The 13,411-nt window shown below is 40.3% G+C and overlaps 1 pseudogene; it reads right to left on the minus strand.

Annotated features, from left to right (window-relative positions):
* Positions 1-1,445: 1,445 nt before the first annotated feature.
* Positions 1,446-2,375, minus strand: LOC142445983 (farnesyl pyrophosphate synthase pseudogene; annotated as a pseudogene).
* Positions 2,376-13,411: the final 11,036 nt, after the last annotated feature.

Raw genomic sequence — 13,411 nt, forward strand, 5'->3', positions numbered from 1 at the left:
ATTGAAAAGCACCGTTGTTACTTCAATGACTAAGGTGAGTGCGGTAGTTAGAGAATCTCCTGTCAGCTTGATAAATAGAGCAAAGGGGAAGAACATAGCCTGTCAATCAGGACACAGCCTGATGGTACCTCATTATGGGCGTGGCCTTCTCATAAGGAATGTCCGGGAACTTCCACTCTCTCTCCTTCACCTTCCTGTTGACAAGCCACGTGGAACCACGCTGATCGGAGTGAGCCCTGTGATGCAGCCCTGCTATTTGATCCACAAGATTTTGTACCCATTGGCCTGTGATCTTCCTGCAGTCTGCATTGTTGCATGTGGCTGTGAGTCTGAAGAGGGACTTAGTAGAATAATCTCAGAGTTATGGACTTGATCTGGACAGGGCTGGGATGTTTTCTTGATCTATAATTACTTCTTGATATAAAGCTCTCTCTCTTATACACACACACACACACACACACACACACACACACACACACGAGTGTTTCTGGATTTACTTCTCTGGTCAACCCAGCCTAACACAGTAAACCTAACCCAAGTTACCAAGCCACAGTATCTTAAATTGCCTTATATGCATGTGAAAGTGGAACACTGAATAAGGAAGACCCAAGAAGAATTGATGCATTTGAATTGTGGTGCTGGAAAAGAATATTAAAATTTCCATGGATTCTAAAAGGACAAACTAATCTACCTTGGAAGAAGTAAGCCCAGAGTGGTCCTTAAGGGAAAGGATGAAAAGAATTAATCTTACATACCTTGGACATGTTGTCAGGAGAGACCAGTCCCTAGAGAAGGATGTAATGCTAGGTAAAGTGGAGAGGCATCATAAAAAGGAAGACTATTAAAAAGATGAATTGAAACAGTGGCTACAGCAATGGGCTTATTGTAAGATGGTGCAGGAACGTGCTGTGCTTTGTTCCATTGTGCACAGGGTTGCTATGGGTTATAACCAACTCAATAGTACCTAACAACTAACAGCTTCTATGAGCATTGTGGAAACATGTAAAATGAAATCCTTGACAGCTTTCAACTTTTCTCCACTTACCATGATGATATTTATTGGTCTAGCTGTGAAGATTTTGGTTTTCTTTCCTTTGAGTTGTATCCCATACTGAAGCTCACGGTTTATGATCTTCATCGGTAATGCTCCGAGTTCTCTTCACTTGCAGCAAGCAAACATATGTCATCTGCATATTGCAGGTTATTATTGAGCTTTTCTTAAATCCTGATGCCTGGTTCTTCTTCGTATAGCCCAGCTTCCTGGATTATTCACTTAACATACAGATTGACTATGGTGAGAGGTTACAACCATGACGCATAACTTTCCTGATTAAACCATTCAAAATTCCCTTGCTCTATGCTAGTGACTGCCTCTTGATTCATATACTGGTTCCCCAAGAGTGCAATTCCCATTTTTCTGAAATTCTCATTCTTCTCAATATAATTCATAGTTTGTTATGATGCACACAGTGAATACTTTTGCATAATATTTTAAAGGTTACACAATAATTTATTGAGACTTCCCTTCCCTGCCTGCCCAGACTCCCGGGCCCCTTTTGCTGTTAGTAGAGCTTGTGTACTGGCCCCAGAAAGATGGAGGGTGCCAGCGGGGTAGCGTCTTGATCAATGAGGCTGCGGAAACTGGCTTCCTCATACTGCTTGAGTATAGCCAGCAGCACCATCTCTCTGTACATCACCTTCACCTGCGCCACCTTCTCTGCCTCCTTCTGCCCAGAATTCTCCTGCAGGACCCGACAGTGCTCCAGAGCAGCCTGTTGTAGACACTGAACCAGCAGCCAGCTGCATTCGTTTCCCTGGATGTCAATGCCAACATTGCCTGTCACATTGGGGTCACCAAAGAGGTACAGGTAATCATCCTGGATCTGATGAATTCACCCATCTCCAGCAGGATCTGCTTGGCATTAGCATGCTCCTTCTCCCCATCAATACCCATCATGGATATGGGAGCAGCTACAAGGAGGTTAAAGGAGTAGAAAGCAGTCTTGTACAAGACAATGGCTTTACACCTCTTTTCACTAAATCTGCCAAGATCCATGTTGCCCTGGGGGGCAGGGATGAGGTCTAGGGCTGATCCCATCTCAAACTGCTAAGCACCCTCCAGGAAGAGCTTGAGCAGGTTCAGGCAATAGGGGTGTCCAGCAGTAGAGCTTCAGCAGGCGGTAGGCACAGGACTCCAGCAGCATGGTGTCATTGATTGCAGCCAGACCTATGCCTGGCTTCTCACACCAGCAGCGCTGCCCCAGAAGACAGGGATGGACCCATATGTCATCCGGTATCAGGAGGCAAGCTTGGAGCAACTTGACACACACGGCTATGTACTTTTGCATATTTAATAAAGCACAAGTAAACACCATTTTGGTATTCTCTGTTTTTAGCCAAGATCTGATGACAGAAATGATATCCCTCATTCCACGTCCTCTTCTGAATTTGACTTGAATTTCTGCAGAAATACTACTACTTTTTTGTATTCTGTATCCTAGTTTTGAATTTTCTTAAACAAAATTTTACTTTAAAGTGATATTAGTGATACTGTTGAATTATTTCTAGATTCAGTTGAGTAACTTTCTGATTGATACCACATCTGGAAAGATGTAGTCAATTTGATTTCTCTGTATTTCATATGTAAAGATCCATCTGTATAGCCACCATTTATGATGTTGAAAAATACAAGTGGCATAACTTCCAGCAAAACAAGTAAGCCACTACTGTACAGCACGCTGACAGACAAGCTGTGGTTACTATTATTTGTGGATAGTATTTCTAAATTCCAAATGACAGTACACTATATCCAACATAATTGATCTGCATTTATTCTGTCCTTCTTTACATTTACACCCATGAAATATTTTTAGAGGCTACGATTTTGTGGAGACAACAATTATCTAGCTATTGCTATGTTGAGAGGAATTTGCCTCATTTGGTGTTGGCCAACCTTTGAGTGACAACATGGGTCAGACTTGCCTTTGCAATGACACCCAGACCATGCTCAGGTGCCTTTTTCTGCCTCTCATCTTCTTAATACCTCCCCACTCCAATGACACAGACCCAGTGACACCAAGCAAGCTCATCCTAAGACCAAATGCAGGATTTCAGAGGTGAAGGTGCCCCAAACCAATTCTACCTAAAGTCTGCCATTATCTATCCACATGGGATGCAATTCCAATAATAAACCCATCTGGGTCTCTACTGTGCAGACAGATGGTAATTGATTGTTTTCACTGAAAATTTCAGTCAGAATTATTCTCTAAAGATATTGCTGATGAACATATGGCTGTAGATTAAACATTTAAGATGGTATATTATGCCTTGAAGATTGTGAAGGTTCTCAGAGGCTACTCAGTTCTATCTTGTAAGTATTTATTGATGAGAGTGATCTTTTTTAGCAGGGACAGACAATTATCTTCTATTTGGATTCCTTTCTTGTGACCTCTGGGGCCTCAAGGTAATTCTGAGTTGGTTGTATTTTGAGCTGTTTGCCCTTCAGTTTCTCTAGCAGATTTTGTTTTCCTTCCAAAGAGGTATTTTTGTAATTAAAAAATGAATGCATAATTACTATAGAAATTATGAATATATGTTAATTGAAAGAAAAAATATGTTACTCCTTCAAATGGTCAAATATCCTGTCATCCAATGACAATCAGAATTTGGATTTGACTTTGTCCTCGGATTCTCCTGCTACCTTCCATAACTAGGTTATGACAGACACAACTGGCCATCTACTCGACATTGGTTAGTCTTCCTTTCTTGATATCAGAGCCTCAGTATTGCTTGAGCTATAATTTGCCGGTTCTTAGGCAGTGAATCCATGACAATTTTGTTCCACTCTGCCAATGATTGATTTAAAGGTGAGTATGAGTCCCAGAATACCACAATGTACTTGGATAGGTGTGGGGGAAGGGTTTAGGGAAATATTTTTATCTATAACAAAAAGAGAATTCTGAATACTGACATTTAAAGTTATCCTGTCTGGAATATTAACAGCAACTGACAATGAAGCTCCATGTCTCAGGATGGAAGTCAATGCCAGAGGACGATAGAGTGGGAGGTTGAAAGGAGCCTGGCTCTTTGATGATGCTGTGGAACTGGCTGACCAACCCAACTTCTTGTAAATAAACAATAATGTGAAAACAGTGTGAGGTTTTCATTTTATTGGTGCTTGATATTGAACACATCCTCTCTGACACACAGTTCTTTAAAAATACTATGTTGAGCAAGACACCAACTGTGAGGCAGAAGGAAAGTCACTTATTAAGGGTACTAGGGATGCAGAAATCTTCAGGATCAAGCAGGTAGCATAATCCATGCTTTGTGTCAGTTAGATGTTGGGTCACAATAAAATGTTACTCTGGTGAAAGAAAATGAAGCTGTTCTCTCCTCACACGCCCATGTGCTTTGGAGCATAGATTTTTTTTCATGAATTATTGCATTACTGGACTGCTTAGAATTTATTCTGAAACATGTTTAAAGGCTGGCAAATGTGATGGTAGAAATGATGCTGGGCACAGTCCTCATTGGAGTCTGAATTGGCATTTGTCTGGTCCTGGAAGGGAGAACACATAGCTCATCTGCTTTTGAACAGGTGTTCTAACATCCTGGAGGGAATGTTGTTTTGGCTACTGGTCAAGGAGTGTCTGATTCTACAGTGCATGGTTAAAATAAAAGGAAAGAGAGGAATGAGTGTTTTCTCTACAGAAAAAAATGGAAGATTAAAATACAGCCTTCTACAAGCCCCCAATAAAATGATTTTTTAAATAAATAAACTGGAAAAAATACAGCCTTCTAACATAAGAATGTGATAAACTCAACATCTTGCAAATGTTACATGTTGGGATCAGCAACTGTTAGCTGCCCTTGAGTCAGACCCTAATTCATGAGAACCCCCATAAACAACTGAATGAAGCACTGCTCCAGCCTGGGCAGTCCCCAGGACAGGTTGCACATTGGATAGTTTTGACCCAGATTTTCATGGGCTGATTTTTTGGAAGTAGGTTGCCAGGCCTTTCTTACTAGTGCATCTTCGTCTGGAAGGATCAGTGAAACTTGTTGAGCATAGTAACAACACACAAACCTTCACTGACAGAATAGTGGCTCCGCATGAGTTGCATTGGCTAGGAATCCAACCAGGAAGTCAAGAATTCTATCAATGTCCCTGTATTCTGATCACTTCAAATGATCACTGTACAGTTATCTCATTCAATTTAGTTCTAACAATTAAGGTAGCTCCAATTAGATTGTAAGAGACTGAGCTTTTCATTTAAAACCCGAGAAGTCTGTTATCATCAAGTCAATTTTGACTCATTGTGACCCTATGAAATTGAGGAGCCTTCTGGCTGTGCTTTGTCCAAGACAGATCTGCTGGTTCTTCTGGCAATCTCTGGTATTTTCAATATTCCTTACCAACAACATAATTCAAATGCAATTCTTCAGCCTACCTCATTCAGTGTCCAATTTCACATGCGTATGAGATCATTGGAAATACCATGGCTTGGGCCAGGAGCACCTTAATCCTCAAAGTAACATCTTTGCTCTTTACCACTTAACAAGGTCTTGTGCAGCAGATTTGCCCAATGCAATATAATATTTAATTTCTTGATGGCTGCTTCCATGATGATTTATTGTGTATCTAAATCAAATGAAATACTTGATGACTTTAATATTTCTTCCATTTATCATAAATATTGTCTGTTGGTCCAGTTGTGAAGATTTTTGTTTTCTTTACATGGAGTTGCAAATCTATATGGAAGGATGAAGTCTTTGATCTTCACTGGTGCTTCAAGTGTACTTAGTGTTTGTCAAGCAAGGTTGTGTTATGTGCATCTTTAATGTTTTTAATGTCTTCCTCAAATTCTTCATATAATCCAGTTTCTCAGATTCTTTGCTTATCATATACACTGAATAAATATGGAGAAAAGATACAGCCCTATAGCCTATTTCTCCTGATTTGAATGACACATTATTTCATTTTTCTTGTCCATGAACAGGTTCCACTTGAGCACAGCTAAGTGGTCTTCTCAGTGTTATAGCTTGTCATCGTCCACACAGTCAAAAGCTTTGGCACAGTCAACAAGACAGAAGGAAACATCTTTCTGGCATTCTCTGTTTCCAACCAAGATTCATTGATGTCAATAGCAATAGCTCTCATTCCATACCCTCTTCTGATTTCTATTTGTGTTTATGGAAGGTCTCAGTGAATGTATTGTTGGTTCACTTTTTGGGGGATGAGCAAAAATACGGATATCTTCCATATTTCTTGGCATTGTCAAATGAGTGCTTCCAGTGCTGTATCAGCTTGTTGAAACTTTTCTATTGTTATTTTGACAATTCCTAGAGCCTGATTTTTGCTAAGACCTTCAGTGTAGCCGGGCTTCTTCCTTCTGTGTCATGAGTCCTTTATCATCTGCTAACTCTTGCGATGGATGAAAGCCCACCAACTCATTTTTGGAATAGTCATTGGCTATTCCTTCCATTTTCTTGTGATGCTTCCTGGATGTTCAATTGTAACCATAGAATAATCCTTCAATATTGCAACTCAAGGTTTTAATGCTTTCTTCATATTTTTTAGCTTGAGCTAAACTGAGTACGGTTTTGGCTGTCTACTGCCAGGATTTTGAAAATTTCAGTACAATATGGTATCTTTTGATACCATGTTTAGCTCTTTTACATCACCATTTTTTCTACTTGCTTTAGCTACTCCATGTTCTCAAACACATTCAGAATTTCTTCTGATATTTACTTTTGTCTTTATGCACATATACTATGAGTTGGCAATTCCATTTCAGATTCAGGCTTGAAAGAATTCTATGGTTACATTTAGAATGTTGTGATTAGGATAGGGTGTGGGAGGGAGAAGTGGGGTAAAATTGAGATGGTGTCAACATTGCATATGGATTCACTAAGGTATGTATTTATATTTTCTGCCCTCTGATATATGTGTGTAGGATGTATGTTACATTCCATAATTAACAAGCAGAAAGGAAACATAAAATTTGCTGTAAAGAATTAGATAAAAACCAACAACATACAGGCTTATTACTAAAGTCACTGTGAGAGTTTCCCTTGTCCAGCACAAGTAGAATGAATCAGAGAGGATTGGGGATGGAGAACAAGGGTACAGGCATTTTTTTAAAATGTAGTCAATCATGAAGGGGAAGAAAAAGAGCTAAGAATGTATGATGATTTCAAGACAAGGTCTTTATTTTCCAGATTTACATCTAGGTCATGCTACATCAGGCAATTACAGCAGAATATCAGCATCTGAATCATATGATAGTGAAAAGAGGACTCTTTACTTAACTTCAGAATCTTTGTGTCCTTGTTGCTAAATGGTTAATAAGACCTTACGTTGTTATTGTAAAAAAAATAAATAAAATAAGGTACCAGAGGCACTGCACATTCAAGTTCCTTTGTCACTACATGACCTTTCACAATCCTGTCACATTGATGGGTAATTGTTGGGTGTTGCACTTTCAATCCACCCACTCCCTGTCATGGACCAACATGTGGCTTCAGAGATACAGTTGCTCCTTGTTATTTGCATATCCTGATTCTTTCAAATTCACGTCTTCTCTAAAATTTAGTCGTAACCCCCAAATCAATACTCACAGAGCTTTTGTGGTTGTTCACAGGTATACACGGAATGGTGAAACCTTTGTCTGCCAATGTGCTTATCACCAACTGAGGTCAAACAAAGAAACATTCCGCCTTTTCAGTTCAGCTTTCATACTGCAAACAACTGTCCTCTGGCCCGCCTAGTTAGTGCCACGATTTTTGTTTTGTCTATTTTGTTTCCTGTTGCTGATTTCCTTGTTTAAAATGCCCCCCAATCATGGTACAATCATCAAGTATTCTTATGCACAAGAAAGCTGTGATGTGCCTTATGGAGAAAATAAATGTGTTCGGCAGGCTTTATTCACACAGGAGCTATCGTGCTATTGACCATGAACTCAATATCATTATATGAAGCAAAGTGTCTTTGAATAGGAAACAATATTTATGTATTAATCTGTTGATGAAAATGTGACCTGGGGCTCACCAGCACCTAACCCTTTATTTCTCCTCGGAGCAATGTTACTAATTCATTGTCCCAGGGGATGTTGTAAAGGACAACTACTGCAAGTCACCAAAATTGACTGGAAATTTCAGCTCTTTAAGATTGGTTTACTCTGTATTTGTGTGTTTTAAGATGGAAATCTCAATCTCCTGGTCACTGACTGATTTAAAACTCAAGGTGAAACTTACTCCTACCACTCCAATCTTATGACCAGGAAAAAATGTAACCTGAGACGAAAGATGAGTCCTGGCCAAGCATATTTCTGTGAGAATTTTAAAGAAGCGAGGCATCAATCCTATCCGTGACACACTTGAAGCACTCCTCTCTTCCCCTTCTGGACTTGGTTATATCAGCAAATTTCATATTTCTAAAAGTCCAGCCAGGATTCTGCTTAGACTCTAAAACTTAGAAGCAAGGATGGTGAGACTTCTCTCGTGTACTTTGGACAGGTTATCAGGAGAGACTAGTCTCTGGAGAAGGACATCATGCTTGGGAAAGTTGAGGGGCAGTGAACAAAAGGAGGGCCCTCAACACGACGGATGGACTGAAAGAGTGGGCTCACACAGAACAATTGTGAGACTGGCACAGGACTGAGCAGTGTTTCTCTCTGTTGTGCAGAGAGTCCGAACTGACTCAATGGCACCTACCAGCAGCAACGAAGTCCAGGTGGGGTGGGATTCACCTTGAAATGGGATTGAAATCCTTAGATCACTTTTATATAACACACTCTTAAGCCTGGTTTCTCTATAGTTTATTTGGGAATAAAAGTGCAACACAGTATAATTATCCCAATTGACTATCATTTAATTTTAATCAGAGTGTTGTGACAGCTTTGAAGTTTCTTTTGTGACATGCATATTAGCACAAGCACTTCACGAACTCCCAATTTCTAGAAGAAAAAAATGTCTGCATGAGCACTGGTCCTTCCCAACAAGATAAGTAGGATTTTGTTTCTTTATTTCTTTGTATAACTTATCTTTCAGTCTTCCTCGTGCTTGGTCTTTATTTCTCTGTAATGCTCTGGTTCTCTTTGTCTCTGTGTCACGGTGTTTCCTTTTGTCTCTTTGTCTTATTCAGTTTCTGCATTTCTTCCTTGTATTTCTGTCTGTCTCTGCCTTTGTCCATATTGTTATGCTCTGTCTCTTTCTCTCCATCTTCTGTTTTGTTGCCAGTATGGGAGACTTTGCTCTTGTTGCCCAGAATGGTCTGATAATTGTTTGATAAAATACTTGATGAGTGTTTCTGACTATCCTGTGTCTAGACTGGTGTTTTGATAGCGATTCTATAGTTCTTCAATTGTGTATCCTGGAACACACTGCGTAGCATCCAAACCCAACTAACTGAACTCCAACCAGGATCCATTTTGCCTCACAATGACCCTGCACTGGATTTCTGAGGCTCTAAATCTTTACATGAGCAGATAACCTCATCTCTCTCCTGTGGGGCCACTGCTGGGTTTGAACCAGCAAGCTTGCAATCAGCAGTCCAACACTTACCTGACAGCACTATGAGAACTATTGGAAACACTATTTGGCAGTTCTACCCTGCAGTGAGTCAGAATTGACTCCTTTACACACTCCAGCACCAACACCACATGGATGGACAATTTGGTGAAAGATAACAGAGTCTGAGCATTGTGAGAAGAACAACCGAGCAGGTGTGTCAGAGGTCAAAGGGAGGAAGTCACTACTTCAGTAGCTGTGCGTCTACTTCACAGCCCCATTTTGTCCTTTAAATATTTTTCCTAACAGGATTGAATTTCGTCATCAAAATGGCTGATTCCCCCTCATGGGTCTGAGCAGTGTCGACGAGCCCAGAACATGTTCCTACACCAGACAGTAATGAAGTGTTCAAAGGGAAGGGTGTGAAGAAAGGTGCTCTAGGGTGTTTTGTGGCCCACTTGGGAGTGGTCTCCATGCTTTTCCTCATTCCATGAACCAGCCTTCAATCGCGTGACTCCAACCTAAGTGCAAAGAAGACTGAGATATGGTAAGTATCATACTTTTCTGGGAACAGTATGTAAGATTGGTTAATTTCTGGTCAATCTCTTACACAATCAATAAAGAAAACAAAACAAACTCCATAGTGTGTGTAATGGTCAATTATTCTATGCATTTTATGAAATGTCTGTGTAGATTCTTTGCATGTGTTAGTTCATTTACTCTTCTAATGACCCTGTGAAAGGAGTATTAGTATTCCCATTTACAGATGAGGAGACTGAATAATGTCAATATGCTGTTCGTCTAATTACACAGCTGGGAAGGAGGAAACAAAATTTAAATCCAAGCTTGTAGTCTTCCAAAGCCATTGCTTGTTCTACTTCACCATACAGTTTTTGTATACCCAGACCCAGCTCACTGCCATTGAGTCAATGGCCGCCCAGTAGGGTAGAGTAAAAGGACCCTTTTAGGATTTCTGAGGCTGCAAATCTTTATGGGAGAAGAAAGTCTCACCTTTCTCCCGAGGAGCAGATGGTGGGCTGGAACTATTGACCTTGCAGTTAGCAGCTCAACGTGTAGCAGCCCACTCTATCACCAGGGTTCCTTGTAGTTTTTATATCCATTCCTCTTAAATTCCAGTAATTCACATAAAACTGCATTGGGTTCTCTAATACCATGAGTTGTTTTCCACGGAGGTTAATTTGCTTTTCCTCATAAGTGTATTGATTTTGAGAGCCTTGAGCTGCTAAAAAGTAAACACAGTGATTGATCGCCTGATTTTGGAATCAGATCATATTGGATTTGAATTCCAATTCTGACTTTTGTCAAGGAAATTAACCTCACTACCCTCAGCACAATTATCTGCAATTGAGAAAAATACTAACCTAGAGTGTCACGGTTGGACTTGGGGACTAATACAGGGTTGGTCTGGGGATTAGTATGTGTGTAGCAGACACTCAATTACAGACAGTCATCCTTGCTCTTCTCTTTTGGATCCTCTTCTCCTGTGCAATCAAATGAAGGTGGCACATTTTCTCTACACACCGAGTGTTTGTCATTCTACAGGGGGCAGACATGGATGAGTATTCTTGGGCTTCTTTTCTCATTAAATATGATTTCTTTAAAAAAATCATTTTATTGGGGCTCATACAACTCTTATCACAATCCATACATACATCAATTGAGTAAAGCATACTTATACATTCGTTGCCCTCATCATTCTCAAAATTCGCCTTCTGCTTGGGTTCCTGGAATCAGCTCATTTTCCTTTTTCCCTCCCCCTCCCTCCTCTCTCCCTCATGAACCCTTAATAATTTATAAATTATTATTTTATCTTATCTTACACTGCCCGGTGTCTCCCTTAACCCACTTTCCTGATGCCCATCCCCCAGAGAGGAGGTTATATGTAGGTCCCTAGGTTCCTCCTTTCTACACCCCCTTCCCTCCCAGTATTGCCACTCTCATCATTGGTCCTGAGGGGTTCATCTGTCCTAGATTCCCTATGTTTCCAGATCCCAAATGTACCTCTGGTATAACCAGGTTTGCCAGGTAGAATTGGGATCATGCTACGTGACTGCCCTCTTCTAATGTCCTTAAACTCTCTCTTGATCCACACGTTTTTCTTTTGTCTTGTGATATTACGTCCAGAGGACAATAGTGGAGTAGACAGAATGAGGTCCTTGGAGCGATGTCATCATCCCAGTGGTTTTGGGAATGCTGCCACAGAACAGCTTATCTGTTCTGCTCTTCATCTCTTTGGCTTGTCATGAAAGCTAGTTTCTAAATTCAGGTCTCAGATTTCATTAAAATAACTCTTCGTCTCGACTTTGAAACACCCTTTTAAACACATGTCTAAAAGTCTGCTTCCTTTTGATAATGTATATCCCCACACTACCTAATTTTGGAAATGAGTTTCATTCAATCATATAATACTTTAGCATTAAATGAAAATATTGAATTCATTTGATACATGTAATCCATTAGTCTATGCTGTGGTATTAGCATAGCTAATTATTACATGTGTGTTTATGTGTGGTGAGGATGTGCCGAGAAATATCTCCATGAGTGTTCCAAGTCATAAACAACCAGGTGTGTTTCAAATAAAATCTGTTTTAGATACTTCTGAGATCAGTGAAGGGTAGAGACAAGTACTGTCAATAATACACTTGCCTTTGTTTTGTTCGGGAGCCTTTAAAAAATAGGTCTAATCGAAGCCGTGGTTTTAAACTCAGTTAACTTCAAGGCAGCGTGGTCAGCTCAGAAGGTTACAGTGACTGTTCTTTTGGGTGGGAGTGGGATGGGATGATCCCAGAGGTACATTTTCTTGAAGGACCCTGTGGTAGTTACGTAATCTGGTGTCAATTTGAGGATTAAGAGTGTAGGGGTGGAGTCTAGCCTGTCAATCTGGAGATAGTCAATGAGACTTCTGTGTGTGCACGGCCTTCTCCTGAGAATTCTGGGATCTCCTGTATTTTCCTCTTGGGAGGCAGGAGATACTCTCACTCGACTCACTCCCTGGGAGACATTGCAGCTGACAAGACACATAGAACTACATTAGTGCCCTGAGCTGGAGAAGCTACATGAACCTACCCTGATGCAACCAGACATCTGAAGCTGGAGAAACCATGGAAAGACCCTTGCCAGCACTGAGATGCTTACAAAATGCCACTGGATCCAAAGACTTTCTATCTACTGGCCTGTGATCATCCTGCATTCGGCATCATTGCATATGTTTCCTGAGTCTGAAGAGCACTTTAGTGATTAGTATCAGACATATGGGCTAAAATCAGACTTATGGACTTGGACTGGACTGGGTTGGGATGCTTTCTTAATGTACAATTGCCCTTTATATAAAACTTTCTCTCATACACATGAGTTTTTATGGATTTGTTTCTCTTGTCTACCCAAACTAACACAGACACAGAGTGATCCTGGTGGCTTCTTATGAAGTAATTTTAAGCAAATGAAACAATTTTAAGCAAATGAACAATTGCCTTTGTCAGAAAACAGCCAGAAAAGTTGTACCGAGGAATTTTTTCCCATCCCGACAATGTATCTGCTCATTGTTTGAGACTAACCAGGACTTCCCTATAAGAATTTCATTTGAAAACCTTACTCTGATCTTTCCCCTTTCACACATCTCTACGTTACTGAAACTCAATGAACATTTTAAAGGAAGTGTGTTTTCAGTGACTCCAGGATGCTCAGAGTGCTGTTTTCACATAGAATAAGTTGAATGAATAGCATAGGGTTTGGGGGGGAATGGTTAAAGAAATGGACACACCATTTTCAGAAATGCACAGCCCTCAACGGAGGATATGTCAGAACCAATGGCTTCACATTGTGATAGTTTTGTTTCATGGTGGTGTTTCAGATTTTGCAGCAATATTTTTGGCTTGCT

Source organism: Tenrec ecaudatus, chromosome 4, assembly GCF_050624435.1.
Source record: "Tenrec ecaudatus isolate mTenEca1 chromosome 4, mTenEca1.hap1, whole genome shotgun sequence".
Classification (NCBI taxonomy): domain Eukaryota; kingdom Metazoa; phylum Chordata; class Mammalia; order Afrosoricida; family Tenrecidae; genus Tenrec; species Tenrec ecaudatus.